The sequence below is a fragment of the Amia ocellicauda genome, unplaced genomic scaffold (assembly GCF_036373705.1).
Source record: "Amia ocellicauda isolate fAmiCal2 unplaced genomic scaffold, fAmiCal2.hap1 HAP1_SCAFFOLD_80, whole genome shotgun sequence".
Lineage (NCBI taxonomy): Eukaryota > Metazoa > Chordata > Actinopteri > Amiiformes > Amiidae > Amia > Amia ocellicauda.
The window spans coordinates 321,873-348,342 of NW_027103006.1; the positions used below are offsets into that span (position 1 = coordinate 321,873).

Consider the following 26,470-nt stretch of genomic DNA (forward strand, 5'->3'; position numbering starts at 1 on the left):
GCATCTTTTACACACCAGAGGGCGACAAATCACGAGTTTTAACTTTGGATACACGCAATTTCATCATTATTTCAGATTTGACTTCCCCAAATACACAGGCATACAATAGATCTTGTTCTCCAACGTAAACGGTCCCTAGTAACTAGGGTACATTCATAAATAAATTGAGCATCATGGCTAGAAGTGACTAAATGTTGCCTAATCTTTCTCATCGAGAAATGACACAATTACAGCAACACAAAAAGGAACTCCACCGGACAAAGTTCAGTGCTCACAAGGAGCCTCATTCAACACACACGGTTCCATTCCCATTCATGCAAAGCACGAAAGTGTAAAACTTGGGAACATACTTGAGAGCAAAGATCACATTCAATCTCATTCAAGGCACGGATGTGAATGCAACGGGATGAAATTACTGAAATGATGCCTGCCCTCGAACTGTGATGATGGACTACCTGATTCGCCAATAATATTGGGTTCTGGTGTATTGAAATACAGGAGCTGCTGGATTTGTGTGTTTTCTTACCCCCTCACCATAGTTTGTCAAATGTTTAAACAACTGAACTTATATTCAAGGTTTGTTTCTCTTCATATGTTTTACTGGTTTACATTTGTCTCAGCAACCTGTTGAATGATTCTTCTGCTTTCAAAACAAAATGACAACAGGATGAATGCACACACTTGAAAATACAATACATGCAATGTTATGCATCATAGTGATGCAACCTCCTTTCAGTTTCATACTGCATGTCAATTGAAATCCTTACTGAAATGCACACCTTCTCAAGATTGCGCTTGACTGGCGTGTCAGGCACTCAATTACAGCTGTTTTATCAAGACAATGTGTTCGATTTGTAAAATATAGTTCCGGTCTGGTGTGGCACCCCAGCTAACGCACAACGTTGCCACAACGTGGCGTGTTAGCAGGGACTGTCTGCGGCGCGCTGGTGTGTCCCGGGCTTTAGAGTAGAGAGACAGTTCAACTGTAAGTATGAATGGCAGAAACGGATATTGCCTTCCCTTTAAATAGAGCGTCAGGGACAGCCTCCCTGGCTTACGGCCATACTAGCCTGAATACGCCCGATCTCGTCCGATCTCGGAAGCCAAGCAGGCTCGGGCCTGGTCAGTACTTGGATGGGAGACCGCCTGGGAATACCAGGTGCTGTAAGCTTTTGCACCTTTTACACACCAGAGGGCGACAAATCACGAGTTTTAACTTTGGATACACACAATTTCATCATTATTTCAGATTTTACTTCCCCAAATACACAGGCATACAATAGATCTTGTTCTCCAACGTAAACGGTCCCTAGTAACTAGGGTACATTCGTAAATAAATTGAGCATCATGGCTAGAAGTGACTAAATGTTGCCTAATCTTTCTCATCAAGAAATGACACAATTACAGCAACACAAAAAGGAACTCCACCGGACAAAGTTCAGTGCTCACAAGGAGCCTCATTCAACACACACGGTTCCATTCCCATTCATGCAAAGCACGAAAGTGTAAAACTTGGGAACGTACTTGAGAGCAAAGATCACATTCAATCTCATTCAAGGCACGGATGTGAATGCAACGGGATGAAATTACTGAAATGATGCCTGCCCTCGAACTGTGATGATGGACTACCCGACTCGCCAATAATATTGGGTTCTGGTGTATTGAAATACAGGAGCTGCTGGATTTGTGTGTTTTCTTACCCCCTCACCATAGTTTGTCAAATGTTTAAACAACTGAACTTATATTCAAGGTTTGTTTCTCTTCATATGTTTTACTGGTTTACATTTGTCTCAGCAACCTGTTGAATGATTCATCTGCTTTCAAAACAAAATGACAACAGGATGAATGCACACACTTGAAAATACACTACATGCAATGTTATGCATCATAGTGATGCAACCTCCTTTCAGTTTCATACTGCATGTCAATTGAAATCCTTACTGAAATGCACACCTTCTCAAGATTGCGCTTGACTGGCGTGACAGGCACTCAATTACAGCTGTTTTATCAAGACAATGTGTTCGTTTTGTAAAATATAGTTCCGGTCTGGTGTGGCACCCCAGCTAACGCACAACGTTGCCACAACGTGGCGTGTTAGCAGGGACAGTCTGCGGCGCGCTGGTGTGTCCCGGGCTTTAGAGTAGAGAGACAGTTCAACTGTAAGTATGAACGGCAGAAACGGATATTGCCTTCCCTTTAAGTAGAGCGTCAGGAACAGCCTCCCTGGCTTATGGCCATTCTAGCCTGAATACGCCCGATCTCGTCCGATCTCGGAAGCCAAGCAGGCTCGGGCCTGGTCAGCACTTGGATGGGAGACTGCCTGGGAATACCAGGTGCTGTAAGCTTTTGCACCTTTTACACACCAGAGGGCGACAAATCACGAGTTTTAACTTTGGATACACACAATTTCATCATTATTTCAGATTTGACTTCCCCAAATACACAGGCATACAATAGATCTTGTTCTCCAACGTAAACGGTCCCTAGTAACTAGGGTACATTCGTAACTAAATTGAGCATCATGGCTAGAAGTGACTAAATGTTGCCTAATCTTTCTCATCAAGAAATGACACAATTACAGCAACACAAAAAGGAACTCCACCGGACAAAGTTCAGTGCTCACAAGGAGCCTCATTCAACACACACGGTTCCATTCCCATTCATGCAAAGCAAGAAAGTGTAAAACTTGGGAACATACTTGAGAGCAAAGATCACATTCAATCTCATTCAAGGCACGGATGTGAATGCAACGGGATGAAATTACTGAAATGATGCCTGCCCTCGAACTGTGATGATGGACTACCCGACTCGCCAATCATGTTGGGTTCTGGTGTATTGAAATACAGGAGCTGCTGGATTTGTATGTTTTCTTACCCCCTCACCATAGTTTGTCAAATGTTTAAACAACTGAACTTATATTCAAGGTTTGTTTCTCTTCATATGTTTTACTGGTTTACATTTGTCTCAGCAACCTGTTGAATGATTCTTCTGCTTTCAAAACAAAATGACAACAGGATGAATGCACACACTTGAAAATACAATACATGCAATGTTATGCATCATAGTGATGCAACCTCCTTTCAGTTTCATACTGCATGTCAATTGAAATCCTTACTGAAATGCACACCTTGTCAAGATTGCGCTTGACTCGCGTGTCAGGCACTCAATTACAGCTGTTTTATCAAGACAATGTGTTCGTTTTGTAATATATAGTTCCGGTCTGGTGTGGCACCCCAGCTAACGCACAACGTTGCCACAATGTTGCCACAACGTGGCGTGTTAGCAGGGACTGTCTGCGGCGCGCTGGTGTGTCCCGGGCTTTAGAGTAGAGAGACAGTTCAACTGTAAGTATGAACGGCAGAAACGGATATTGCCTTCCCTTTAAGTAGAGCGTCAGGGAGAGCCTCCCTGGCTTACGGCCATACTAGCCTGAATACGCCCGATCTCGTCCGATCTCGGAAGCTAAGCAGGCTCGGGCCTGGTCAGTACTTGGATGGGAGACCGCCTGGGAATACCAGGTGCTGTAAGCTTTTGCATCTTTTACACACCAGAGGGCGACAAATCACGAGTTTTAACTTTGGATACACGCAATTTCATCATTATTTCAGATTTGACTTCCCCAAATACACAGGCATACAATAGATCTTGTTCTCCAACGTAAACGGTCCCTAGTAACTAGGGTACATTCGTAAATAAATTGAGCATCATGGCTAGAAGTGACTAAATGTTGCCTAATCTTTCTCATCGAGAAATGACACAATTACAGCAACACAAAAAGGAACTCCACCGGACAAAGTTCAGTGCTCACAAGGAGCCTCATTCAACACACACGGTTCCATTCCCATTCATGCAAAGCACGAAAGTGTAAAACTTGGGAACATACTTGAGAGCAAAGATCACATTCAATCTCATTCAAGGCACGGATGTGAATGCAACGGGATGAAATTACTGAAATGATGCCTGCCCTCGAACTGTGATGATGGACTACCCGACTCGCCAATAATATTGGGTTCTGGTGTATTGAAATACAGGAGCTGCTGGATTTGTGTGTTTTCTTACCCCCTCACCATAGTTTGTCAAATGTTTAAACAACTGAACTTATATTCAAGGTTTGTTTCTCTTCATATGTTTTACTGGTTTACATTTGTCTCAGCAACCTGTTGAATGATTCTTCTGCTTTCAAAACAAAATGACAACAGGATGAATGCAAACACTTGAAAATACAATACATGCAATGTTATGCATCATAGTGATGCAACCTCCTTTCAGTTTCATACTGCATGTCAATTGAAATCCTTACTGAAATGCACACCTTCTCAAGATTGCGCTTGACTGGCGTGTCAGGCACTCAATTACAGCTGTTTTATCAAGACAATGTGTTCGTTTTGTAATATATAGTTCCGGTCTGGTGTGGCACCCCAGCTAACGCACAACGTTGCCACAATGTTGCCACAACGTGGCGTGTTAGCAGGGACTGTCTGCGGCGCGCTGGTGTGTCCCGGGCTTTAGAGTAGAGAGACAGTTCAACTGTAAGTATGAACGGCAGAAACGGATATTGCCTTCCCTTTAAGTAGAGCGTCAGGGACAGCCTCCCTGGCTTACGGCCATACTAGCCTGAATACGCCCGATCTCGTCCGATCTCGGAAGCTAAGCAGGCTCGGGCCTGGTCAGTATTTGGATGGGAGACCGCCTGGGAATACCAGGTGCTGTAAGCTTTTGCATCTTTTACACACCAAAGGGCGACAAATCACAAGTTTTAACTTTGGATACACGCAATTTCATCATTATTTCAGATTTGACTTCCCCAAATACACAGGCATACAATAGATCTTGTTCTCCAACGTAAACGGTCCCTAGTAACTAGGGTACATTCGTAAATAAATTGAGCATCATGGCTAGAAGTGACTAAATGTTGCCTAATCTTTCTCATCGAGAAATGACACAATTACAGCAACACAAAAAGGAACTCCACCGGACAAAGTTCAGTGCTCACAAGGAGCCTCATTCAACACACACGGTTCCATTCCCATTCATGCAAAGCACGAAAGTGTAAAACTTGGGAACATACTTGAGAGCAAAGATCACATTCAATCTCATTCAAGGCACGGATGTGAATGCAACGGGATGAAATTACTGAAATGATGCCTGCCCTCGAACTGTGATGATGGACTACCCGACTCGCCAATAATATTGGGTTCTGGTGTATTGAAATACAGGAGCTGCTGGATTTGTGTGTTTTCTTACCCCCTCACCATAGTTTGTCAAATGTTTAAACAACTGAACTTATATTCAAGGTTTGTTTCTCTTCATATGTTTTACTGGTTTACATTTGTCTCAGCAACCTGTTGAATGATTCTTCTGCTTTCAAAACAAAATGACAACAGGATGAATGCACACACTTGAAAATACAAAACATGCAATGTTATGCATCATAGTGATGCAACCTCCTTTCAGTTTCATACTGCATGTCAATTGAAATCCTTACTGAAATGCACACCTTCTCAAGATTGCGCTTGACTGGCGTGTCAGGCACTCAATTACAGCTGTTTTATCAAGACAAATGTGTTCGTTTTGTAAAATATAGTTCCGGTCTGGTGTGGCACCCCAGCTAACGCACAACGTTGCCACAACGTGGCATATTAGCAGGGACTGTCTGCGGCGCGCTGGTGTGTCCCGGGCTTTAGAGTAGAGAGACAGTTCAACTGTAAGTATGAACGGCAGAAACGGATATTGCCATCCCTTTAAGTAGAGCGTCAGGGACAGCCTCCCTGGCTTACGGCCATACTAGCCTGAATACGCCCGATCTCGTCCGATCTCGGAAGCTAAGCAGGCTCGGGCCTGGTCAGTACTTGGATGGGAGACCGCCTGGGAATACCAGGTGCTGTAAGCTTTTGCATCTTTTACACACCAGAGCGCGACAAATCACGAGTTTTAACTTTGGATACACGCAATTTCATCATTATTTCAGATTTGACTTCCCCAAATACACAGGCATACAATAGATCTTGTTCTCCAACGTAAACGGTCCCTAGTAACTAGGGTACATTCGTAAATAAATTGAGCATCATGGCTAGAAGTGACTAAATGTTGCCTAATCTTTCTCATCGAGAAATGACACAATTACAGCAACACAAAAAGGAACTCCACCGGACAAAGATCAGTGCTCACAAGGAGCCTCATTCAACACACACGGTTCCATTCCCATTCATGCAAAGCACGAAAGTGTAAAACTTGGGAACATACTTGAGAGCAAAGATCACATTCAATCTCATTCAAGGCACGGATGTGAATGCAACGGGGTGAAATTACTGAAATGATGCCTGCCCTCGAACTGTGAAGATGGACTACCCGACTCGCCAATAATATTGGGTTCTGGTGTATTGAAATACAGGAGCTGCTGGATTTGTGTGTTTTCTTACCCCCTCACCATAGTTTGTCAAATGTTTAAACAACTGAACTTATATTCAAGGTTTGTTTCTCTTCATATGTTTTACTGGTTTACATTTGTCTCAGCAACCTGTTGAATGATTCTTCTGCTTTCAAAACAAAATGACAACAGGATGAATGCACACACTTGAAAATATAATACATGCAATGTTATGCATCATAGTGATGCAACCTCCTTTCAGTTTCATACTGCATGTCAATTGAAATCCTTACTGAAATGCACACCTTCTCAAGATTGCGCTTGACTGGCGTGTCAGGCACTCAATTACAGCTGTTTTATCAAGACAAATGTGTTCGTTTTGTAAAATATAGTTCCGGTCTGGTGTGGCACCCCAGCTAACGCACAACGTTGCCACAACGTTTCGTGTTAGCAGGGACTGTCTGCGGCGCGCTGGTGTGTCCCGGACTTTAGAGTAGAGAGACAGTTCAACTGCAAGCATGAGCGGCAGAAACGGATATTGCCTTCCCTTTAAGAAGAGCGTCAGGGACAGCCTCCCTGGCTTACGGCCATACTAGCCTGAATACGCCCGATCTCGTCCGATCTCGGAAGCTAAGCTGGCTCGGGCCTGGTCAGTACTTGGATGGGAGACCGCCTGGGAATACCAGGTGCTGTAAGCTTTTGCATATTTTACACACCAGAGGGCGACAAATCACGAGTTTTAACTTTGGATACACACAATTTCATCATTATTTCAGGTTTTACTTCCCCAAATACACAGGCATACAATAGATCTTGTTCTCCAACGTAAAAGGTCCCTAGTAACTAGGGTACATTCATAAATAAATTGAGCATCATGGCTAGAAGTGTCTAAATGTTGCCTAATCTTTCTCATCGAGAAATGACACAATTACAGCAACACAAAAAGGAACTCCACCGGACAAAGTTCAGTGCTCACAAGGAGCCTCATTCAACACACACGGTTCCATTCCCATTCATGCAAAGCACGAAAGTGTAAAACTTGGGAACATACTTGAGAGCAAAGATCACATTCAATCTCATTCAAGGCACGGATGTGAATGCAACGGGATGAAATTACTGAAATGATGCCTGCCCTCGAACTGTGATGATGGACTACCCGACTCGCCAATAATATTGGGTTCTGGTGTATTGAAATACAGGAGCTGCTGGATTTGTGTGTTTTCTTACCCCCTCACCATAGTTTGTCAAATGTTTAAACAACTGAACTTATATTCAAGGTTTATTTTTCTTCATATGTTTTACTGGTTTACATTTGTCTCAGCAACCTGTTGAATGATTCTTCTGCTTTCAAAACAAAATGACAACAGGATGAATGCACACACTTGAAAATACAATACATGCAATGTTATGCATCATAGTGATGCAACCTCCTTTCAGTTTCATACTGCATGTCAATTGAAATCCTTACTGAAATGCACACCTTCTCAAGATTGCGCTTGACTGGCGTGTCAGGCACTCAATTACAGCTGTTTTATCAAAACAATGTGTTCGTTTTGTAATATATACTTCCGGTCTGGTGTGGCACCCCAGCTAACGCACAACGTTGCCACAATGTTGCCACAACGTGGCGTGTTAGCAGGGACTGTCTGCGGCGCGCTGGTGTGTCCCGGGCTTTAGAGTAGAGAGACAGTTCAACTGTAAGTATGAACGGCAGAAACGGATATTGCCTTCCCTTTAAGTAGAGCGTCAGGGACAGCCTTCCTGGCTTACGGCCATACTAGCCTGAATACGCTCGATCTCGTCCGATCTCGGAAGCTAAGCAGGCTCGGGCCTGGTCAGTACTTGAATGGGAGACCGCCTGGGAATACCAGGTGCTGTAAGCTTTTGCATCTTTTACACACCAGAGGGCGACAAATCACGAGTTTTAACTTTGGATACACGCAATTTCATCATTATTTCAGATTTGACTTCCCCAAATACACAGGCATACAATAGATCTTGTTCTCCAACGTAAACGGTCCCTAGTAACTAGGGTACATTCATAAATAAATTGAGCATCATGGCTAGAAGTGACTAAATGTTGCCTAATCTTTCTCATCGAGAAATGACACAATTACAGCAACACAAAAAGGAACTCCACCGGACAAAGTTCAGTGCTCACAAGGAGCCTCATTCAACACACACGGTTCCATTCCCATTCATGCAAAGCACGAAAGTGTAAAACTTGGGAACATACTTGAGAGCAAAGATCACATTCAATCTCATTCAAGGCACGGATGTGAATGCAACGGGATGAAATTACTGAAATGATGCCTGCCCTCGAACTGTGATGATGGACTACCTGATTCGCCAATAATATTGGGTTCTGGTGTATTGAAATACAGGAGCTGCTGGATTTGTGTGTTTTCTTACCCCCTCACCATAGTTTGTCAAATGTTTAAACAACTGAACTTATATTCAAGGTTTGTTTCTCTTCATATGTTTTACTGGTTTACATTTGTCTCAGCAACCTGTTGAATGATTCTTCTGCTTTCAAAACAAAATGACAACAGGATGAATGCACACACTTGAAAATACAATACATGCAATGTTATGCATCATAGTGATGCAACCTCCTTTCAGTTTCATACTGCATGTCAATTGAAATCCTTACTGAAATGCACACCTTCTCAAGATTGCGCTTGACTGGCGTGTCAGGCACTCAATTACAGCTGTTTTATCAAGACAATGTGTTCGTTTTGTAAAATATAGTTCCGGTCTGGTGTGGCACCCCAGCTAACGCACAACGTTGCCACAACGTTGCCACAACGTGGCGTGTTAGCAGGGACTGTCTGCGGCGCGCTGGTGTGTCCCGGGCTTTAGAGTAGAGAGACAGTTCAACTGTAAGTATGAACGGCAGAAACGGATATTGCCTTCCCTTTAACTAGAGCGTCAGGGACAGCCTCCCTGGCTTACGGCCATATTAGCCTGAATACGCCCGATCTCGTCCGATCTCGGAAGCCAAGCAGGCTCGGGTCTGGTCAGTACTTGGATGGGAGACCGCCTGGGAATACCAGGTGCTGTAAGCTTCTTCACCTTTTACACACCAGAGGGCGACAAATCACGAGTTTTAACTTTGGATACACACAATTTCATCATTATTTCAGATTTTACTTCCCCAAATACACAGGCATACAATAGATCTTGTTCTCCAACGTAAACGGTCCCTAGTAACTAGGGTACATTCGTAAATAAATTGAGCATCATGGCTAGAAGTGACTAAATGTTGCCTAATCTTTCTCATCGAGAAATGACACAATTACAGCAACACAAAAAGAACTCCACCGGACAAAGTTCAGTGCTCACAAGGAGCCTCATTCAACACACACGGTTCCATTCCCATTCATGCAAAGCACGAAAGTGTAAAACTTGGGAACATACTTGAGAGCAAAGATCACATTCAATCTCATTCAAGGCACGGATGTGAATGCAACGGGATGAAATTACTGAAATGATGCCTGCCCTCGAACTGTGATGATGGACTACCCGACTCGCCAATAATATTGGCTTCTGGTGTATTGAAATACAGGAGCTGCTGGATTTGTGTCATTTCTTACCCCCTCACCATAGTTTGTCAAATGTTTAAACAACTGAACTTATATTGAAGGTTTGTTTCTCTTCATATGTTTTACTGGTTTACATTTGTCTCAGCAACCTGTTGAATGATTCTTCTGCTTTCAAAACAAAATGACAACAGGATGAATGCACACACTTGAAAATACAATACATGCAATGTTATGCATCATAGTGATGCAACCTCCTTTCAGTTTCATACTGCATGTCAATTGAAATCCTTACTGAAATGCACACCTTCTCAAGATTGCGCTTGACTGGCGTGTCAGGCACTCAATTACAGCTGTTTTATCAAGACAATGTGTTCGTTTTGTAAAATATAGTTCCGGTCTGGTGTGGCACCCCAGCTAACGCACAACGTTGCCACAACGTTGCCACAACGTGGCGTGTTAGCAGGGACTGTCTGCGGCGCGCTGGTGTGTCCCGGGCTTTAGAGTAGAGAGACAGTTCAACTGTAAGTATGAACGGCAGAAACGGATATTGCCTTCCCTTTAACTAGAGCGTCAGGGACAGCCTCCCTGGCTTACGGCCATATTAGCCTGAATACGCCCGATCTCGTCCGATCTCGGAAGCCAAGCAGGCTCGGGTCTGGTCAGTACTTGGATGGGAGACCGCCTGGGAATACCAGGTGCTGTAAGCTTCTTCACCTTTTACACACCAGAGGGCGACAAATCACGAGTTTTAACTTTGGATACACACAATTTCATCATTATTTCAGATTTTACTTCCCCAAATACACAGGCATACAATAGATCTTGTTCTCCAACGTAAACGGTCCCTAGTAACTAGGGTACATTCGTAAATAAATTGAGCATCATGGCTAGAAGTGACTAAATGTTGCCTAATCTTTCTCATCGAGAAATGACACAATTACAGCAACACAAAAAGAACTCCACCGGACAAAGTTCAGTGCTCACAAGGAGCCTCATTCAACACACACGGTTCCATTCCCATTCATGCAAAGCACGAAAGTGTAAAACTTGGGAACATACTTGAGAGCAAAGATCACATTCAATCTCATTCAAGGCACGGATGTGAATGCAACGGGATGAAATTACTGAAATGATGCCTGCCCTCGAACTGTGATGATGGACTACCCGACTCGCCAATAATATTGGCTTCTGGTGTATTGAAATACAGGAGCTGCTGGATTTGTGTCATTTCTTACCCCCTCACCATAGTTTGTCAAATGTTTAAACAACTGAACTTATATTGAAGGTTTGTTTCTCTTCATATGTTTTACTGGTTTACATTTGTCTCAGCAACCTGTTGAATGATTCTTCTGCTTTCAAAACAAAATGACAACAGGATGAATGCACACACTTGAAAATACAATACATGCAATGTTATGCATCATAGTGATGCAACCTCCTTTCAGTTTCATACTGCATGTCAATTGAAATCCTTACTGAAATGCACACCTTCTCAAGATTGCGCTTGACTGGCGTGTCAGGCACTCAATTACAGCTGTTTTATCAAGACAATGTGTTCGTTTTGTAAAATATAGTTCCGGTCTGGTGTGGCACCCCAGCTAACGCACAACGTTGCCACAACGTGGCGTGTTAGCAGGGACTGTCTGTGGCGCGCTGGTGTGTCCCGGGCTTTAGAGTAGAGAGACAGTTCAACTGTAAGTATGAATGGCAGAAACGGATATTGCCTTCCCTTTAAATAGAGCGTCAGGGACAGCCTCCCTGGCTTACGGCCATACTAGCCTGAATACGCCCGATCTCGTCCGATCTCGGAAGCCAAGCAGGCTCGGGCCTGGTTAGTACTTGGATGGGAGACCGCCTGGGAATACCAGGTGCTGTAAGCTTTTGCACCTTTTACACACCAGAGGGCGACAAATCACGAGTTTTAACTTTGGATACACACAATTTCATCATTATTTCAGATTTTACTTCCCCAAATACACAGGCATACAATAGATCTTGTTCTCCAACGTAAACGGTCCCTAGTAACTAGGGTACATTCGTAAATAAATTGAGCATCATGGCTAGAAGTGACTAAATGTTGCCTAATCTTTCTCATCAAGAAATGACACAATTACAGCAACACAAAAAGGAACTCCACCGGACAAAGTTCAGTGCTCACAAGGAGCCTCATTCAACACACACGGTTCCATTCCCATTCATGCAAAGCACGAAAGTGTAAAACTTGGGAACGTACTTGAGAGCAAAGATCACATTCAATCTCATTCAAGGCACGGATGTGAATGCAACGGGATGAAATTACTGAAATGATGCCTGCCCTCGAACTGTGATGATGGACTACCCGACTCGCCAATAATATTGGGTTCTGGTGTATTGAAATACAGGAGCTGCTGGATTTGTGTGTTTTCTTACCGCCTCACCATAGTTTGTCAAATGTTTAAACAACTGAACTTATATTCAAGGTTTGTTTCTCTTCATATGTTTTACTGGTTTACATTTGTCTCAGCAACCTGTTGAATGATTCATCTGCTTTCAAAACAAAATGACAACAGGATGAATGCACACACTTGAAAATACACTACATGCAATGTTATGCATCATAGTGATGCAACCTCCTTTCAGTTTCATACTGCATGTCAATTGAAATCCTTACTGAAATGCACACCTTCTCAAGATTGCGCTTGACTGGCGTGTCAGGCACTCAATTACAGCTGTTTTATCAAGACAATGTGTTCGTTTTGTAAAATATAGTTCCGGTCTGGTGTGGCACCCCAGCTAACGCACAACGTTGCCACAACGTGGCGTGTTAGCAGGGACAGTCTGCGGCGCGCTGGTGTGTCCCGGGCTTTAGAGTAGAGAGACAGTTCAACTGTAAGTATGAACGGCAGAAACGGATATTGCCTTCCCTTTAAGTAGAGCGTCAGGAACAGCCTCCCTGGCTTATGGCCATTCTAGCCTGAATACGCCCGATCTCGTCCGATCTCGGAAGCCAAGCAGGCTCGGGCCTGGTCAGCACTTGGATGGGAGACCGCCTGGGAATACCAGGTGCTGTAAGCTTTTGCACCTTTTACACACCAGAGGGCGACAAATCACGAGTTTTAACTTTGGATACACACAATTTCATCATTATTTCAGATTTTACTTCCCCAAATACACAGGCATACAATAGATCTTGTTCTCCAACGTAAACGGTCCCTAGTAACTAGGGTACATTCGTAACTAAATTGAGCATCATGGCTAGAAGTGACTAAATGTTGCCTAATCTTTCTCATCGAGAAATGACACAATTACAGCAACACAAAAAGGAACTCCACCGGACAAAGTTCAGTGCTCACAAGGAGCCTCATTCAACACACACGGTTCCATTCCCATTCATGCAAAGCAAGAAAGTGTAAAACTTGGGAACATACTTGAGAGCAAAGATCACATTCAATCTCATTCAAGGCACGGATGTGAATGCAACGGGATGAAATTACTGAAATGATGCCTGCCCTCGAACTGTGATGATGGACTACCCGACTCGCCAATCATGTTGGGTTCTGGTGTATTGAAATACAGGAGCTGCTGGATTTGTATGTTTTCTTACCCCCTCACCATAGTTTGTCAAATGTTTAAACAACTGAACTTATATTCAAGGTTTGTTTCTCTTCATATGTTTTACTGGTTTACATTTGTCTCAGCAACCTGTTGAATGATTCTTCTGCTTTCAAAACAAAATGACAACAGGATGAATGCACACACTTGAAAATACAATACATGCAATGTTATGCATCATAGTGATGCAACCTCCTTTCAGTTTCATACTGCATGTCAATTGAAATCCTTACTGAAATGCACACCTTGTCAAGATTGCGCTTGACTGGCGTGTCAGGCACTCAATTACAGCTGTTTTATCAAGACAATGTGTTCGTTTTGTAATATATAGTTCCGGTCTGGTGTGGCACCCCAGCTAACGCACAACGTTGCCACAATGTTGCCACAACGTGGCGTGTTAGCAGGGACTGTCTGCGGCGCGCTGGTGTGTCCCGGGCTTTAGAGTAGAGAGACAGTTCAACTGTAAGTATGAACGGCAGAAACGGATATTGCCTTCCCTTTAAGTAGAGCGTCAGGGACAGCCTCCCTGGCTTACGGCCATACTAGCCTGAATACGCCCGATCTCGTCCGATCTCGGAAGCTAAGCAGGCTCGGGCCTGGTCAGTACTTGGATGGGAGACCGCCTGGGAATACCAGGTGCTGTAAGCTTTTGCATCTTTTACACACCAGAGGGCGACAAATCACGAGTTTTAACTTTGGATACACGCAATTTCATCATTATTTCAGATTTGACTTCCCCAAATACACAGGCATACATTAGATCTTGTTCTCCAACGTAAACGGTCCCTAGTAACTAGGGTACATTCGTAAATAAATTGAGCATCATGGCTAGAAGTGACTAAATGTTGCCTAATCTTTCTCATCGAGAAATGACACAATTACAGCAACACAAAAAGGAACTCCACCGGACAAAGTTCAGTGCTCACAAGGAGCCTCATTCAACACACACGGTTCCATTCCCATTCATGCAAAGCACGAAAGTGTAAAACTTGGGAACATACTTGAGAGCAAAGATCACATTCAATCTCATTCAAGGCACGGATGTGAATGCAACGGGATGAAATTACTGAAATGATGCCTGCCCTCGAACTGTGATGATGGACTACCCGACTCGCCAATAATATTGGGTTCTGGTGTATTGAAATACAGGAGCTGCTGGATTTGTGTGTTTTCTTACCCCCTCACCATAGTTTGTCAAATGTTTAAACAACTGAACTTATATTCAAGGTTTGTTTCTCTTCATATGTTTTACTGGTTTACATTTGTCTCAGCAACCTGTTGAATGATTCTTCTGCTTTCAAAACAAAATGACAACAGGATGAATGCACACACTTGAAAATACAATACATGCAATGTTATGCATCATAGTGATGCAACCTCCTTTCAGTTTCATACTGCATGTCAATTGAAATCCTTACTGAAATGCACACCTTCTCAAGATTGCGCTTGACTGGCGTGTCAGGCACTCAATTACAGCTGTTTTATCAAGACAAATGTGTTCGTTTTGTAAAATATAGTTCCGGTCTGGTGTGGCACCCCAGCTATCGCACAACGTTGCCACAACGTGGCATATTAGCAGGGACTGTCTGCGGCGCGCTGGTGTGTCCCGGGCTTTAGAGTAGAGAGACAGTTCAACTGTAAGTATGAACGGCAGAAACGGATATTGCCATCCCTTTAAGTAGAGCGTCAGGGACAGCCTCCCTGGCTTACGGCCATACTAGCCTGAATACGCCCGATCTCGTCCGATCTCGGAAGCTAAGCAGGCTCGGGCCTGGTCAGTACTTGGATGGGAGACCGCCTGGGAATACCAGGTGCTGTAAGCTTTTGCATCTTTTACACACCAGAGCGCGACAAATCACGAGTTTTAACTTTGGATACACGCAATTTCATCATTATTTCAGATTTGACTTCCCCAAATACACAGGCATACAATAGATCTTGTTCTCCAACGTAAACGGTCCCTAGTAACTAGGGTACATTCGTAAATAAATTGAGCATCATGGCTAGAAGTGACTAAATGTTGCCTAATCTTTCTCATCGAGAAATGACACAATTACAGCAACACAAAAAGGAACTCCACCGGACAAAGATCAGTGCTCACAAGGAGCCTCATTCAACACACACGGTTCCATTCCCATTCATGCAAAGCACGAAAGTGTAAAACTTGGGAACATACTTGAGAGCAAAGATCACATTCAATCTCATTCAAGGCACGGATGTGAATGCAACGGGGTGAAATTACTGAAATGATGCCTGCCCTCGAACTGTGATGATGGACTACCCGACTCGCCAATAATATTGGGTTCTGGTGTATTGAAATACAGGAGCTGCTGGATTTGTGTGTTTTCTTACCCCCTCACCATAGTTTGTCAAATGTTTAAACAACTGAACTTATATTCAAGGTTTGTTTCTCTTCATATGTTTTACTGGTTTACATTTGTCTCAGCAACCTGTTGAATGATTCTTCTGCTTTCAAAACAAAATGACAACAGGATGAATGCACACACTTGAAAATACAATACATGCAATGTTATGCATCATAGTGATGCAACCTCCTTTCAGTTTCATACTGCATGTCAATTGAAATCCTTACTGAAATGCACACCTTCTCAAGATTGCGCTTGACTGGCGTGTCAGGCACTCAATTACAGCTGTTTTATCAAGACAAATGTGTTCGTTTTGTAAAATATAGTTCCGGTCTGGTGTGGCACCCCAGCTAACGCACAACGTTGCCACAACGTGGCATATTAGCAGGGACTGTCTGCGGCGCGCTGGTGTGTCCCGGGCTTTAGAGTAGAGAGACAGTTCAACTGTAAGTATGAACGGCAGAAACGGATATTGCCATCCCTTTAAGTAGAGCGTCAGGGACAGCCTCCCTGGCTTACGGCCATACTAGCCTGAATACGCCCGATCTCGTCCGATCTCGGAAGCTAAGCAGGCTCGGGCCTGGTCAGTACTTGAATGGGAGACCCCCTGGGAATACCAGGTGCTGTAAGCTTTTGCATCTTTTACACACCAGAGCGCGACAAATCACGAGTTTTAACTTTGGATACACGCAATTTCATCATTATTTCAGATTTGACTTCCCCAAATACACAGGCATACAATAGATCTTGTTCTCCAACGTAAACGGTCCCTAGTAACAAGGGTACATTCGTAAATAAATTGAGCATCATGGCTAGAAGTGACTAAATGTTGCCTAATCTTTCTCATCGAGAAATGACACAATTACAGCAACACAAAAAGGAACTCCACCGGACAAAGATCAGTGCTCACAAGGAGCCTCATTCAACACACACGGTTCCATTCCCATTCATGCAAAGCACGAAAGTGTAAAACTTGGGAACATACTTGAGAGCAAAGATCACATTCAATCTCATTCAAGGCACGGATGTGAATGCAACGGGGTGAAATTACTGAAATGATGCCTGCCCTCGAACTGTGATGATGGACTACCCGACTCGCCAATAATATTGGGTTCTGGTGTATTGAAATACAGGAGCTGCTGGATTTGTGTGTTTTCTTACCCCCTCACCATAGTTTGTCAAATGTTTAAACAACTGAACTTATATTCAAGGTTTGTTTCTCTTCATATGTTTTACTGGTTTACATTTGTCTCAGCAACCTGTTGAATGATTCTTCTGCTTTCAAAACAAAATGACAACAGGATGAATGCACACACTTGAAAATACAATACATGCAATGTTATGCATCATAGTGATGCAACCTCCTTTCAGTTTCATACTGCATGTCAATTGAAATCCTTACTGAAATGCACACCTTCTCAAGATTGCGCTTGACTGGCGTGTCAGGCACTCAATTACAGCTGTTTTATCAAGACAAATGTGTTCGTTTTGTAAAATATAGATCCGGTCTGGTGTGGCACCCCAGCTAACGCACAACGTTGCCACAACGTGGCATATTAGCAGGGACTGTCTGCGGCGCGCTGGTGTGTCCCGGGCTTTAGAGTAGAGAGACAGTTCAACTGTAAGTATGAACGGCAGAAACGGATATTGCCATCCCTTTAAGTAGAGCGTCAGGGACAGCCTCCCTGGCTTACGGCCATACTAGCCTGAATACGCCCGATCTCGTCCGATCTCGGAAGCTAAGCAGGCTCGGGCCTGGTCAGTACTTGGATGGGAGACCGCCTGGGAATACCAGGTGCTGTAAGCTTTTGCATCTTTTACACACCAGAGCGCGACAAATCACGAGTTTTAACTTTGGATACACGCAATTTCATCATTATTTCAGATTTGACTTCCCCAAATACACAGGCATACAATAGATCTTGTTCTCCAACGTAAACGGTCCCTAGTAACTAGGGTACATTCGTAAATAAATTGAGCATCATGGCTAGAAGTGACTAAATGTTGCCTAATCTTTCTCATCGAGAAATGACACAATTACAGCAACACAAAAAGGAACTCCACCGGACAAAGATCAGTGCTCACAAGGAGCCTCATTCAACACACACAGTTCCATTCCCATTCATGCAAAGCACGAAAGTGTAAAACTTGGGAACATACTTGAGAGCAAAGATCACATTCAATCTCATTCAAGGCACGGATGTGAATGCAACGGGATGAAATTACTGAAATGATGCCTGCCCTCGAACTGTGATGATGGACTACCCGACTCGCCAATAATATTGGGTTCTGGTGTATTGAAATACAGGAGCTGCTGGATTTGTGTGTTTTCTTACCCCCTCACCATAGTTTGTCAAATGTTTAAACAACTGAACTTATATTCAAGGTTTGTTTCTCTTCATATGTTTTACTGGTTTACATTTGTCTCAGCAACCTGTTGAATGATTCTTCTGCTTTCAAAACAAAATGACAACAGGATGAATGCACACACTTGAAAATACAATACATGCAATGTTATGCATCATAGTGATGCAACCTCCTTTCAGTTTCATACTGCATGTCAATTGAAATCCTTACTGAAATGCACACCTTCTCAAGATTGCGCTTGACTGGCGTGTCAGGCACTCAATTACAGCTGTTTTATCAAGACAAATGTGTTCGTTTTGTAAAATATAGTTCCGGTCTGGTGTGGCACCCCAGCTAACGCACAACGTTGCCACAACGTGGCATATTAGCAGGGACTGTCTGCGGCGCGCTGGTGTGTCCCGGGCTTTAGAGTAGAGAGACAGTTCAACTGTAAGTATGAACGGCAGAAACGGATATTGCCATCCCTTTAAGTAGAGCGTCAGGGACAGCCTCCCTGGCTTACGGCCATACTAGCCTGAATACGCCCGATCTCGTCCGATCTCGGAAGCTAAGCAGGCTCGGGCCTGGTCAGTACTTGGATGGGAGACCGCCTGGGAATACCAGGTGCTGTAAGCTTTTGCATCTTTTACACACCAAAGGGCGACAAATCACGAGTTTTAACTTTGGATACACGCAATTTCATCATTATTTCAGATTTGACTTCCCCAAATACACAGGCATACAATAGATCTTGTTCTCCAACGTAAACGGTCCCTAGTAACTAGGGTACATTCGTAAATAAATTGAGCATCATGGCTAGAAGTGACTAAATGTTGCCTAATCTTTCTCATCGAGAAATGACACAATTACAGCAACACAAAAAGGAACTCCACCGGACAAAGATCAGTGCTCACAAGGAGCCTCATTCAACACACACGGTTCCATTCCCATTCATGCAAAGCACGAAAGTGTAAAACTTGGGAACATACTTGAGAGCAAAGATCACATTCAATCTCATTCAAGGCACGGATGTGAATGCAACGGGATGAAATTACTGAAATGATGCCTGCCCTCGAACTGTGATGATGGACTACCCGACTCGCCAATAATATTGGGTTCTGGTGTATTGAAATACAGGAGCTGCTGGATTTGTGTGTTTTCTTACCCCCTCACCATAGTTTGTCAAATGTTTAAACAACTGAACTTATATTCAAGGTTTGTTTCTCTTCATATGTTTTACTGGTTTACATTTGTCTCAGCAACCTGTTGAATGATTCTTCTGCTTTCAAAACAAAATGACAACAGGATGAATGCACACACTTGAAAATACAATACATGCAATGTTATGCATCATAGTGATGCAACCTCCTTTCAGTTTCATACTGCATGTCAATTGAAATCCTTACTGAAATGCACACCTTCTCAAGATTGCGCTTGACTGGCGTGTCAGGCACTCAATTACAGCTGTATTATCAAGACAATGTGTTCGTTTTGTAAAATATAGTTCCGGTCTGGTGTGGCACCCCAGCTAACGCACAACGTTGCCACAACGTTTCGTGTTAGCAGGGACTGGCTGCGGCGCGCTGGTGTGTCCCGGGCTTTAGAGTAGAGAGACAGTTCAACTGCAAGTATGAGCGGCAGAAACGGATATTGCCTTCCCTTTAAGTAGAGCGTCAGGGACAGCCTCCCTGGCTTACGGCCATACTAGCCTGAATACGCCCGATCTCGTCCGATCTCGGAAGCTAAGCAGGCTCGGGCCTGGTCAGTACTTGGATGGGAGACCGCCTGGGAATACCAGGTGCTGTAAGCTTTTGCATCTTTTACACACCAAAGGGCGACAAATCACAAGTTTTAACTTTGGATACACGCAATTTCATCATTATTTCAGATTTGACTTCCCCAAATACACAGGCATACAATAGATCTTGTTCTCCAACGTAAACGGTCCCTAGTAACTAGTGTACATTTGTAAATAAATTGAGCATCATGGCTAGAAGTGACTAAATGTTGCCTAATCTTTCTCATCGAGAAATGACACAATTATAGCAACACAAAAAGGAACTCCACCGGACAAAGTTCAGTGCTCACAAGGAGCCTCATTCAACACACACGGTTCCATTCCCATTCATGCAAAGCACGAAAGTGTAAAACTTGGGAACATACTTGAGAGCAAAGATCATATTCAATCTCATTCAAGGCACGGATGTGAATGCAACGGGATGAAATTACTGAAATGATGCCTGCCCTCGAACTGTGATGATGGACTACCCGACTCGCCAATAATATTGGGTTCTGGTGTATTGAAATACAGGAGCTGCTGGATTTGTGTGTTTTCTTACCCCCTCACCATAGTTTGTCAAATGTTTAAACAACTGAACTTATATTCAAGGTTTGTTTCTCTTCATATGTTTTACTGGTTTACATTTGTCTCAGCAACCTGTTGAATGATTCTTCTGCTTTCAAAACAAAATGACAAAAGGATGAATGCACACACTTGAAAATACAATACATGCAATGTTATGCATCATAGTGATGCAACCTCCTTTCAGTTTCATACTGCATGTCAATTGAAATCCTTACTGAAATGCACACCTTCTCAAGATTGCGCTTGACTGGCGTGTCAGGCACTCAATTACAGCTGTTTTATCAAGACAATGTGTTCGTTTTGTAATATATAGTTCCGGTCTGGTGTGGCACCCCAGCTAACGCACAACGTTGCCACAATGTTGCCACAACGTGGCGTGTTAGCAGGGACTGTCTGCGGCGCGCTGGTGTGTCCCGGGCTTTAGAGTAGAGAGACAGTTCAACTGTAAGTATGAATGGCAGAAACGGATATTGCCTTCCCTTTAAGTAGAGCGTCAGGGACAGCCTCCCTGGCTTATGGCCATACTAGCCTGAATACGCCCGATCTCGTCCGATCTCGGAAGCTAAGCAGGCTCGGGCCTGGTCAGTACTTGGATGGGAGACCGCCTGGGAATACCAGGTGCTGTAAGCTTTTGCATCTTTTACACACCAAAGGGCGACAAATCACAAGTTTTAACTTTGGATACACGCAATTTCATCATTATTTCAGATTTGACTTCCCCAAATACACAGGCATACAATAGATCTTGTTCTCCAACGTAAACGGTCCCTAGTAACTAGTGTACATTTGTAAATAAATTGAGCATCATGGCTAGAAGTGACTAAATGTTGCCTAATCTTTCTCATCGAGAAATGACACAATTATAGCAACACAAAAAGGAACTCCACCGGACAAAGTTCAGTGCTCACAAGGAGCCTCATTCAACACACACGGTTCCATTCCCATTCATGCAAAGCACGAAAGTGTAAAACTTGGGAACATACTTGAGAGCAAAGATCATATTCAATCTCATTCAAGGCACGGATGTGAATGCAACGGGATGAAATTACTGAAATGATGCCTGCCCTCGAACTGTGATGATGGACTACCCGACTCGCCAATAATATTGGGTTCTGGTGTATTGAAATACAGGAGCTGCTGGATTTGTGTGTTTTCTTACCCCCTCACCATAGTTTGTCAAATGTTTAAACAACTGAACTTATATTCAAGGTTTGTTTCTCTTCATATGTTTTACTGGTTTACATTTGTCTCAGCAACCTGTTGAATGATTCTTCTGCTTTCAAAACAAAATGACAAAAGGATGAATGCACACACTTGAAAATACAATACATGCAATGTTATGCATCATAGTGATGCAACCTCCTTTCAGTTTCATACTGCATGTCAATTGAAATCCTTACTGAAATGCACACCTTCTCAAGATTGCGCTTGACTGGCGTGTCAGGCACTCAATTACAGCTGTTTTATCAAGACAATGTGTTCGTTTTGTAATATATAGTTCCGGTCTGGTGTGGCACCCCAGCTAACGCACAACGTTGCCACAATGTTGCCACAACGTGGCGTGTTAGCAGGGACTGTCTGCGGCGCGCTGGTGTGTCCCGGGCTTTAGAGTAGAGAGACAGTTCAACTGTAAGTATGAATGGCAGAAACGGATATTGCCTTCCCTTTAAGTAGAGCGTCAGGGACGGCCTCCCTGGCTTATGGCCATACTAGCCTGAATACGCCCGATCTCGTCCGATCTCGGAAGCTAAGCAGGCTCGGGCCTGGTCAGTACTTGGATGGGAGACCGCCTGGGAATACCAGGTGCTGTAAGCTTTTGCATCTTTTACACACCAAAGGGCGACAAATCACAAGTTTTAACTTTGGATACACGCAATTTCATCATTATTTCAGATTTGACTTCCCCAAATACACAGGCATACAATAGATCTTGTTCTCCAACGTAAACGGTCCCTAGTAACTAGTGTACATTTGTAAATAAATTGAGCATCATGGCTAGAAGTGACTAGATGTTGCCTAATCTTTCTCATCGAGAAATGACACAATTACAGCAACACAAAAAGGAACTCCACCGGACAAAGTTCAGTGCTCACAAGGAGCCTCATTCAACACACACGGTTCCATTCCCATTCATGCAAAGCACGAAAGTGTAAAACTTGGGAACATACTTGAGAGCAAAGATCACATTGAATCTCATTCAAGGCACGGATGTGAATGCAACGGGATGAAATTACTGAAATGATGCCTGCCCTCGAACTGTGATGATGGACTACCCGACTCGCCAATAATATTGGCTTCTGGTGTATTGAAATACAGGAGCTGCTGGATTTGTGTGTTTTCTTACCCCCTCACCATAGTTTGTCAAATGTTTAAACAACTGAACTTATATTCAAGGTTTGTTTCTCTTCATATGTTTTACTGGTTTACATTTGTCTCAGCAACCTGTTGAATGATTCTTCTGCTTTCAAAACAAAATGACAACAGGATGAATGCACACACTTGAAAATACAATACATGCAATGTTATGCATCATAGTGATGCAACCTCCTTTCAGTTTCATACTGCATGTCAATTGAAATCCTTACTGAAATGCACACCTTCTCAAGATTGCGCTTGACTGGCGTGTCAGGCACTCAATTACAGCTGTTTTATCAAGACAATGTGTTCGTTTTGTAATATATAGTTCCGGTCTGGTGTGGCACCCCAGCTAACGCACAACGTTGCCACAATGTTGCCACAACGTTTCGTGTTAGCAGGGACTGTCTGCGGCGCGCTGGTGTGTCCCGGGCTTTAGAGTAGAGAGACAGTTCAACTGTAAGTATGAACGGCAGAAACGGATATTGCCATCCCTTTAAGTAGAGCGTCAGGGACAGCCTCCCTGGCTTACGGCCATACTAGCCTGAATACGCCCGATCTCGTCCGATCTCGGAAGCTAAGCAGGCTCGGGCCTGGTCAGTACTTGGATGGGAGACCGCCTGGGAATACCAGGTGCTGTAAGCTTTTGCATCTTTTACACACCAGAGCGCGACAAATCACGAGTTTTAACTTTGGATACACGCAATTTCATCATTATTTCAGATTTGACTTCCCCAAATACACAGGCATACAATAGATCTTGTTCTCCAACGTAAACGGTCCCTAGTAACTAGGGTACATTCGTAAATAAATTGAGCATCATGGCTAGAAGTGACTAAATGTTGCCTAATCTTTCTCATCGAGAAATGACACAATTACAGCAACACAAAAAGGAACTCCACCGGACAAAGATCAGTGCTCACAAGGAGCCTCATTCAACACACACGGTTCCATTCCCATTCATGCAAAGCACGAAAGTGTAAAACTTGGGAACATACTTGATAGCAAAGATCACATTCAATCTCATTCAAGGCACGGATGTGAATGCAACGGGGTGAAATTACTGAAATGATGCCTGCCCTCGAACTGTGATGATGGACTACCCGACTCGCCAATAATATTGGGTTCTGGTGTATTGAAATACAGGAGCTGCTGGATTTGTGTGTTTTCTTACCCCCTCACCATAGTTTGTCAAATGTTTAAACAACTGAACTTATATTCAAGGTTTGTTTCTCTTCATATGTTTTACTGGTTTACATTTGTCTCAGCAACCTGTTGAATGATTCTTCTGCTTTCAAAACAAAATGACAACAGGATGAATGCACACACTTGAAAATACAATACATGCAATGTTATGCATCATAGTGATGCAACCTCCTTTCAGTTTCATACTGCATGTCAATTGAAATCCTTACTGAAATGCACACCTTCTCAAGATTGCGCTTGACTGGCGTGTCAGGCACTCAATTACAGCTGTTTTATCAAGACAAATGTGTTCGTTTTGTAAAATATAGTTCCGGTCTGGTGTGGCACCCCAGCTAACGCACAACGTTGCCACAACGTGGCATATTAGCAGGGACTGTCTGCGGCGCGCTGGTGTGTCCCGGGCTTTAGAGTAGAGAGACAGTTCAACTGTAAGTATGAACGGCAGAAACGGATATTGCCATCCCTTTAAGTAGAGCGTCAGGGACACCCTCCCTGGCTTACGGCCATACTAGCCTGAATACGCCCGATCTCGTCCGATCTCGGAAGCTAAGCAGGCTCGGGCCTGGTCAGTACTTGGATGGGAGACCGCCTGGGAATACCAGGTGCTGTAAGCTTTTGCATCTTTTACACACCAGAGCGCGACAAATCACGAGTTTTAACTTTGGATACACGCAATTTCATCATTATTTCAGATTTGACTTCCCCAAATACACAGGCATACAATAGATCTTGTTCTCCAACGTAAACGGTCCCTAGTAACTAGGGTACATTCGTAAATAAATTGAGCATCATGGCTAGAAGTGACTAAATGTTGCCTAATCTTTCTCATCGAGAAATGACACAATTACAGCAACACAAAAAGGAACTCCACCGGACAAAGATCAGTGCTCACAAGGAGCCTCATTCAACACACACGGTTCCATTCCCATTCATGCAAAGCACGAAAGTGTAAAACTTGGGAACATACTTGAGAGCAAAGATCACATTGAATCTCATTCAAGGCACGGATGTGAATGCAACGGGATGAAATTACTGAAATGATGCCTGCCCTCGAACTGTGATGATGGACTACCCGACTCGCCAATAATATTGGGTTCTGGTGTATTGAAATACAGGAGCTGCTGGATTTGTGTGTTTTCTTACCCCCTCACCATAGTTTGTCAAATGTTTAAACAACTGAACTTATATTCAAGGTTTGTTTCTCTTCATATGTTTTACTGGTTTACATTTGTCTCAGCAACCTGTTGAATGATTCTTCTGCTTTCAAAACAAAATGACAACAGGATGAATGCACACACTTGAAAATACAATACATGCAATGTTATGCATCATAGTGATGCAACCTCCTTTCAGTTTCATACTGCATGTCAATTGAAATCCTTACTGAAATGCACACCTTCTCAAGATTGCGCTTGACTGGCGTGTCAGGCACTCAATTACAGCTGTTTTATCAAGACAAATGTGTTCGTTTTGTAAAATATAGTTCCGGTCTGGTGTGGCACCCCAGCTAACGCACAACGTTGCCACAACGTGGCATATTAGCAGGGACTGTCTGCGGCGCGCTGGTGTGTCCCGGGCTTTAGAGTAGAGAGACAGTTCAACTGTAAGTATGAACGGCAGAAACGGATATTGCCATCCCTTTAAGTAGAGCGTCAGGGACACCCTCCCTGGCTTACGGCCATACTAGCCTGAATACGCCCGATCTCGTCCGATCTCGGAAGCTAAGCAGGCTCGGGCCTGGTCAGTACTTGGATGGGAGACCGCCTGGGAATACCAGGTGCTGTAAGCTTTTGCATCTTTTACACACCAGAGCGCGACAAATCACGAGTTTTAACTTTGGATACACGCAATTTCATCATTATTTCAGATTTGACTTCCCCAAATACACAGGCATACAATAGATCTTGTTCTCCAACGTAAACGGTCCCTAGTAACTAGGGTACATTCGTAAATAAATTGAGCATCATGGCTAGAAGTGACTAAATGTTGCCTAATCTTTCTCATCGAGAAATGACACAATTACAGCAACACAAAAAGGAACTCCACCGGACAAAGATCAGTGCTCACAAGGAGCCTCATTCAACACACACGGTTCCATTCCCATTCATGCAAAGCACGAAAGTGTAAAACTTGGGAACATACTTGAGAGCAAAGATCACATTGAATCTCATTCAAGGCACGGATGTGAATGCAACGGGATGAAATTACTGAAATGATGCCTGCCCTCGAACTGTGATGATGGACTACCCGACTCGCCAATAATATTGGGTTCTGGTGTATTGAAATACAGGAGCTGCTGGATTTGTGTGTTTTCTTACCCCCTCACCAT

At 43.5% G+C, this 26,470-nt stretch overlaps 22 non-coding genes across 22 annotated transcripts; all 22 read left to right on the forward strand.

Moving 5' to 3' along the window:
* The first annotated feature begins 1,052 nt into the window (after positions 1–1,052).
* Positions 1,053–1,171, forward strand: LOC136743532 (5S ribosomal RNA). The gene has a single exon (XR_010815591.1). It is a non-coding gene; the product is annotated as a 5S ribosomal RNA (ribosomal RNA).
* A 1,055-nt stretch (positions 1,172–2,226) lies between these two features.
* On the forward strand, positions 2,227–2,345 carry LOC136743715 (5S ribosomal RNA). The gene has a single exon (XR_010815767.1). It is a non-coding gene; the product is annotated as a 5S ribosomal RNA (ribosomal RNA).
* A 1,066-nt stretch (positions 2,346–3,411) lies between these two features.
* Positions 3,412–3,530, forward strand: LOC136743442 (5S ribosomal RNA). Its single transcript, XR_010815504.1, has one exon. It is a non-coding gene; the product is annotated as a 5S ribosomal RNA (ribosomal RNA).
* Positions 3,531–4,596: 1,066 nt separating this feature from the next.
* Positions 4,597–4,715, forward strand: LOC136743580 (5S ribosomal RNA). The gene has a single exon (XR_010815637.1). It is a non-coding gene; the product is annotated as a 5S ribosomal RNA (ribosomal RNA).
* Positions 4,716–5,771: 1,056 nt separating this feature from the next.
* Positions 5,772–5,890, forward strand: LOC136743443 (5S ribosomal RNA). Its single transcript, XR_010815505.1, has one exon. It is a non-coding gene; the product is annotated as a 5S ribosomal RNA (ribosomal RNA).
* Positions 5,891–6,946: 1,056 nt separating this feature from the next.
* Positions 6,947–7,065, forward strand: LOC136743566 (5S ribosomal RNA). The gene has a single exon (XR_010815624.1). It is a non-coding gene; the product is annotated as a 5S ribosomal RNA (ribosomal RNA).
* A 1,066-nt stretch (positions 7,066–8,131) lies between these two features.
* LOC136743601 (5S ribosomal RNA) lies at positions 8,132–8,250 on the forward strand. The gene has a single exon (XR_010815657.1). It is a non-coding gene; the product is annotated as a 5S ribosomal RNA (ribosomal RNA).
* A 1,066-nt stretch (positions 8,251–9,316) lies between these two features.
* Positions 9,317–9,435, forward strand: LOC136743677 (5S ribosomal RNA). Its single transcript, XR_010815731.1, has one exon. It is a non-coding gene; the product is annotated as a 5S ribosomal RNA (ribosomal RNA).
* A 1,065-nt stretch (positions 9,436–10,500) lies between these two features.
* Positions 10,501–10,619, forward strand: LOC136743678 (5S ribosomal RNA). Its single transcript, XR_010815732.1, has one exon. It is a non-coding gene; the product is annotated as a 5S ribosomal RNA (ribosomal RNA).
* Positions 10,620–11,673: 1,054 nt separating this feature from the next.
* Positions 11,674–11,792, forward strand: LOC136743490 (5S ribosomal RNA). Its single transcript, XR_010815550.1, has one exon. It is a non-coding gene; the product is annotated as a 5S ribosomal RNA (ribosomal RNA).
* Positions 11,793–12,847: 1,055 nt separating this feature from the next.
* LOC136743705 (5S ribosomal RNA) lies at positions 12,848–12,966 on the forward strand. Its single transcript, XR_010815758.1, has one exon. It is a non-coding gene; the product is annotated as a 5S ribosomal RNA (ribosomal RNA).
* Positions 12,967–14,032: 1,066 nt separating this feature from the next.
* On the forward strand, positions 14,033–14,151 carry LOC136743444 (5S ribosomal RNA). Its single transcript, XR_010815506.1, has one exon. It is a non-coding gene; the product is annotated as a 5S ribosomal RNA (ribosomal RNA).
* A 1,056-nt stretch (positions 14,152–15,207) lies between these two features.
* Positions 15,208–15,326, forward strand: LOC136743445 (5S ribosomal RNA). The gene has a single exon (XR_010815507.1). It is a non-coding gene; the product is annotated as a 5S ribosomal RNA (ribosomal RNA).
* A 1,056-nt stretch (positions 15,327–16,382) lies between these two features.
* Positions 16,383–16,501, forward strand: LOC136743512 (5S ribosomal RNA). The gene has a single exon (XR_010815571.1). It is a non-coding gene; the product is annotated as a 5S ribosomal RNA (ribosomal RNA).
* A 1,056-nt stretch (positions 16,502–17,557) lies between these two features.
* LOC136743446 (5S ribosomal RNA) lies at positions 17,558–17,676 on the forward strand. The gene has a single exon (XR_010815508.1). It is a non-coding gene; the product is annotated as a 5S ribosomal RNA (ribosomal RNA).
* A 1,056-nt stretch (positions 17,677–18,732) lies between these two features.
* Positions 18,733–18,851, forward strand: LOC136743447 (5S ribosomal RNA). Its single transcript, XR_010815509.1, has one exon. It is a non-coding gene; the product is annotated as a 5S ribosomal RNA (ribosomal RNA).
* Positions 18,852–19,906: 1,055 nt separating this feature from the next.
* Positions 19,907–20,025, forward strand: LOC136743448 (5S ribosomal RNA). Its single transcript, XR_010815510.1, has one exon. It is a non-coding gene; the product is annotated as a 5S ribosomal RNA (ribosomal RNA).
* A 1,066-nt stretch (positions 20,026–21,091) lies between these two features.
* LOC136743505 (5S ribosomal RNA) lies at positions 21,092–21,210 on the forward strand. Its single transcript, XR_010815564.1, has one exon. It is a non-coding gene; the product is annotated as a 5S ribosomal RNA (ribosomal RNA).
* A 1,066-nt stretch (positions 21,211–22,276) lies between these two features.
* Positions 22,277–22,395, forward strand: LOC136743506 (5S ribosomal RNA). The gene has a single exon (XR_010815565.1). It is a non-coding gene; the product is annotated as a 5S ribosomal RNA (ribosomal RNA).
* Positions 22,396–23,461: 1,066 nt separating this feature from the next.
* On the forward strand, positions 23,462–23,580 carry LOC136743449 (5S ribosomal RNA). Its single transcript, XR_010815511.1, has one exon. It is a non-coding gene; the product is annotated as a 5S ribosomal RNA (ribosomal RNA).
* Positions 23,581–24,636: 1,056 nt separating this feature from the next.
* Positions 24,637–24,755, forward strand: LOC136743452 (5S ribosomal RNA). Its single transcript, XR_010815513.1, has one exon. It is a non-coding gene; the product is annotated as a 5S ribosomal RNA (ribosomal RNA).
* A 1,056-nt stretch (positions 24,756–25,811) lies between these two features.
* Positions 25,812–25,930, forward strand: LOC136743453 (5S ribosomal RNA). The gene has a single exon (XR_010815514.1). It is a non-coding gene; the product is annotated as a 5S ribosomal RNA (ribosomal RNA).
* The last annotated feature ends 540 nt before the right edge of the window (positions 25,931–26,470 follow it).